At 32.4% G+C, this 5,145-nt stretch overlaps 2 long non-coding RNA genes across 2 annotated transcripts; both read right to left on the bottom strand.

The window, feature by feature from the left end:
* Positions 1–815: 815 nt before the first annotated feature.
* LOC116405670 lies at positions 816–2,496 on the bottom strand. Its single transcript, XR_004218763.1, has 3 exons — positions 2,019–2,496; positions 1,883–1,933; positions 816–1,043 (listed from the first exon to the last, which is right to left on the bottom strand). It is a non-coding gene; the product is annotated as an uncharacterized LOC116405670 (long non-coding RNA).
* An 892-nt stretch (positions 2,497–3,388) lies between these two features.
* On the bottom strand, positions 3,389–4,836 carry LOC116405669. Its single transcript, XR_004218762.1, has 3 exons — positions 4,785–4,836; positions 4,491–4,678; positions 3,389–3,409 (listed from the first exon to the last, which is right to left on the bottom strand). It is a non-coding gene; the product is annotated as an uncharacterized LOC116405669 (long non-coding RNA).
* Positions 4,837–5,145: the final 309 nt, after the last annotated feature.

Here is a 5,145-nt window from a genome sequence, read left to right as displayed (position 1 = left end):
GAAAAAGGGAGAAAAGAAAAGAAAAAGAAAAAGAAGAAAAGAAAAAAAATAAAGAAATTTTTTAATATTAAAATAAAAAAAAATATATATATATTTACCTTTTCTTTGGGCATTACATGTTCACATATTAAATCAACTAGAGAATTAAAGCTGACTCGGACATCTACCAAAATTTCAGCAACTAAGTAATTCTCATAAATATTACATCCATTCCATTGACCTCCATAAAAAACAACAATAGGAAAAGACATTATAATCTGTAAAAAAAAAAAAAAAAAATTAAGTATTTAATTGGGATAGAAAGAAATAGATAGACATAGATATACATTTATTACTGAATAAAAGAATAAAATGTACAAAATGATAATACTAAACACAATGCAAGAATAAGTAAACGATCGTGCAATGAAATAATATACATTAAACGATCCTATTAACCGTGATAAACGACCATTTAACAACGGTAAATGATAATATTGATTAAAATAAATTATCGTGTTGACATGGGTACACGATCATATGATATTGGTGATCGTATTGAATAGTGTAAACAATCGTCTTGTTATCGGTACACGATCGTGTTAATATTTGTAAGTGATTCTATTGATAGTGGTAACTGATCGTGTAATTCCATGTAAATTATCGTAAAAAACTTTAAACTATCGATCTTTATAATGAAGTACATAATTCTTACATTAATACTTAAAATTTGTTGTAACGATCCAACTTTTCTAACTAAGTTGAAGTCATTAATTTGGACAAAGAGACCTTGATTGACACAAATTATAGTAAAATTCACTTGAAATCATACGATCAAAGAAAACAAACTTAAGTTCGGGCCCTATTTCAAATAACCAAAACTTTAAAAGTACTATTTACAAAACAACAGTTCGTAAACTCAGTTCCATCACAAAATTTTTAAACAACCTCATGTACAAAGGAAAAACAAGAAACATAAAGCGAAAGCATTTGAAGAACATTCCCTTATGGCAATCACGTCTCCTTCTTGTCCCTCGTCGGTCTACCTCCTTTGTTACCTTTGCCTGAAATAGTTAAACATGAAAGGATGAGTATAAACATACCCAATAAGAGACCCGCTATTGGTCCCATTAGGGGAAAAAGAAACTGTTAACTTCCTATTGGGGTACCCTGCACAGTCACAGTCTTGTGATCCCGTAGGATACACATAATCAGTCTAACACCTCAAAGGACGCATAAATCAGTCTACTGTTCTGCAGAAACACATATCAGTCTAATGCTCTCGAAGGATGCACATATCAGTCTAGTGCTATCGAAGGATGCACATATCAGGTGGTGATCCCGTAGGACACCCGCAAGGTAACTACCCAATAGAAATCTAACAATTTTCCCCTCAATCCATTCTAAACATCTTAACACTCATTCATAGTACAGTCCAGCTACTTCAACATATAATCCTTTCACTTAACCCTAATAGTCAACCTATCTCACTTGAGCCCAATGTCCGCCAGTAACATATCAATACATCAGTCAATCAAACTATATAGTTATAACACCCCTCAATTCACCAGTACACAGCCCTACTTTAGTATAACCTACACCCAATCTAAACGACAATCACAAGTTCACATCCACATTCCATACAAACACAATCTACAATTGTCGTCCTGTCTACATCCATACATATATATATATTCCCAGACAATCACAATATGCATTCAACATCAAGTCTACATCAATCCATGTATATATTTTTTTTTCAGTCATTCACAGTATACATTCAACACCAAGTCTACATCCATATGTATATATATCGTTTTGACATCTTTACTCAATCAGAGGTAACTATACAGACAGCACAATTCAAAACTATAGGTGAGTCCAGTAGTAGAGAATCCCTTACCTTATAACCTTACTTAAGCTTCTTTTTCAAACTAAAGTGCAACGAACCGACCTAAACATAATTGAAGAGAAATCAATCACTTCCACAAACAATTTAATCCATTCAATTCACTCTATATGTAAATTCCATAACTTACCCAAATTGTGGAGAATCAAATTCTAACGGAGACGGATCGGTGCAACAAATAACCGAACAATTCAGATCTAAACATACATGGCGTGACAGAACTGGAGTGACTCGGGCTAACGGTTATGCGACGATAGGAAAAAATTTGCTTGACGTTCGGTGTAGGTGGAAGACGGTGGTGAAGTTGATTGGAGAAGGAAAAGAGAAGGAAGAAAAGAGAGATTATGCATACACTGTGAGAAGCACACAAAAAAATTGAAAATAAATTGAAAAGAAGAGAGAGATAAGTCTGAGGGAGAAATATTCATTTCCTTTTCAAAGTGAATTGCAAAGAAATTTTCTCAAATTGAAAAGAAAGGAGAAATATACAAAGTCAGCCACCGCTTCTTCTCCCTTCAGTTTGCAGTTTTCGTCTCCCTCTCTTCTATTATTAAAATAAATAAATAAAATATCACAACCCGACTTAACACAAACTATTTACTCCAACTTTTTAAACTACAAATTTAATTTCTCAACTTTTAAACTATTTTAAACTTACAAATCTACTTTATTCATTTCTTCAGATTTATATCTAACAAATAAAAAAAAATCAAAATTTATAGACACTTAAAACATAAAATTGAAAGACCTATTAAACAATTGAAAGGTTTAAGAGGTAACTAGACAAACTTTAAAAGTTCTAAGGGAAAGAATCTTTTGTTTAACTATTACAGTAATTAATTTTGAAAATATGTTATTTTAAAAACTACAAGTGTTTGACAACTCTTTGAAAGCTATTGAAATACTCTCAAATTGTATTTTAAGCAATTTTAATAAAAAGAAAGTCTACATAAAAAAATTACCCTTTTTAAAGGAACATTTTTTCTCTAATCACTCCAATGGAACTCAAACACGTACTTCAAGTTAATTCTGGTATCCAAGAATCAGTCTCATCCAACATAAACAAGAACATTCAACTTGATAGAACTTCATTACCTCATTTTTACAATTCCCAAAGTTACTAAATGAAGGACCATTCCTAAAACATACTTACATCCAACTTTCTCCATGAATAAACTTATCGTCTTTTATGTACTGATGAATATAGAGATGGAGCGATCAGAGTTTGTTTATGTACCAAATTAGAGTGAGTTGAGAAAAGAGTGGATTTACACAAGGACGAAATGGCTGCTGCTGCTTGTTCAAAACTGAAAGTTAGGGTGACCTTGTTTCTCATAGGGACTCAGCAAATTGAGGGGCCTCCAGGTCAACTTCTGGTCTCATTATACATGCCATTAGCCATTCAACGTTGAAAGTCCATATCCCTTTTTGTACGGCCACCAAGGCTTCCTCCACGTCTTCCTCACAAGCCACAAAGATCGTCTTCCATACGTTGTTTACTTTATCTAGCTCATGAATCACCTAAATTTTCAAGCATAATGAATTTGCCAAATGAGAGAAAAAATTATGTATATACTACAAGGAAATCGCAAGAATTCACCCTATCAAAAAATATTAAACAAATTCTTGTTCTAGTCCCTAAAATTTTCCATCTTTTCCCAACTTTCAAAATGATTCCTATGAGATATATTCCAATCACATATAGCAGAAATGACCGATGAGTATTGGATAAATGAATATTAGTTGATAAAATAATTTACAAAATACTAAAATCGTTAGTTGGCTACGTTTTGGAAGCTCGATGATTAAAATGGATGTTTTGAAAGTTCTAAGGCTAAAATGGAATTTAAATCAACATAATAGTAAGTTCAAGATCAAAGACAAGCTAAACAATAAAATGTAATCATAATTAGAAACATGAATGTATGTATTTGTAAACCAAATCACAAAAAATAACTCCAAATTTCGATCTAGAGACAATTAAAAACTTGAACAAATTTGATAATTAAAGAAACACGGAGATGGCCATATGACCCTTGTGCATAGACTTTTTACATTACATGCTCAATTCCTAGGATCAAAACAAACATAAATATTAAAGACTTAAGAAGCACATACACTCTAGTTTGGCTAGTGTATCAATAAACAATATGTATGGAACACTCGGAGAACACGTGTTGAACACTAGTTAGTACAGTAGATGTGTTAGACAACAAGTATTCCAATGCAATAAAGGTCAAGATTGGTCACACACATATTAAACTCTTGGCTTTGAATAAGTTTTGAGTGAAGGACAAGCTTATTTTTAAGCATATAAATACATAAACTTATTGACTTTGAATTTCTATATAAATATGATACATACTTTTTAAATTATATATATTAAAACTGTGTTCTAGCACTATCCTATATTTTTAGAAAAAAATGACACGTCACCATGTCTATGATTTATTGACCCATGTCTAGAATTCGTATACGTGCTTGTTTGTTGAGAACTTCACGTCTTCATTAGATGGGAGGATAGCCATATTATAGTGGTTGTATATGTAATATAGAGAACCAAACCTAGTACTCGAGATTTGTACAATAACAGAGAACTTACATTTCCACCGGTTGACTTGACTATCAGGGATAGAGTTTTAGGTGGTGGTTGAGCGTGAGCTGATATGCAAACATCATACCCTTCAAATAAAGCTCAAGAACATGCTTTTGCCCTGAGAACTGCAGCTTTTAGGCTGGCTCGATACTTCGATATGTAGTCATCATCATTTAGTATGTAAGGCAACTCGTCTGCAGATCAATAAGGAATTAATCAATCACAAAAATTAGGTAGGATGAAAAAATAAGTGGAAGAAAATACATTACGCTTTGATACTAGCAAGCCATTCGAACTTACCAACAAATCTGCCTTCCCGTTAGGTTTCCTTTAACCAACTGGAGGAGAAATCCAAGCTCTGAGTAATTTGCAATTAACTTGCAATTTTAGTAACAAGATATAGTAAAATTATGAGCAAGAGCACACTGCACTTGAAGCCACATGGTAATGCATATGCTCGATAATCATTGAGAACATTAACAGGAGAAAATAAAGTTAAGAACAGTAGCTTGAAGAACAAAAAACATTCTACAACATAAAATCTTCAAAAAACACATTGCTTAAAATCAGTTTACTAATATAAAAGGTAAGTTTACGTTCCACTTCTCCCACTACTGAAGTTTCAACATTTCACATGAAAGAATGAAATACTACTCTCAAA

The sequence above is a fragment of the Cucumis sativus genome, unplaced genomic scaffold, assembly GCF_000004075.3.
Source record: "Cucumis sativus cultivar 9930 unplaced genomic scaffold, Cucumber_9930_V3 scaffold139, whole genome shotgun sequence".
NCBI lineage: Eukaryota > Viridiplantae > Streptophyta > Magnoliopsida > Cucurbitales > Cucurbitaceae > Cucumis > Cucumis sativus.
This window is presented reverse-complemented; position numbering and strand designations above follow the sequence as displayed.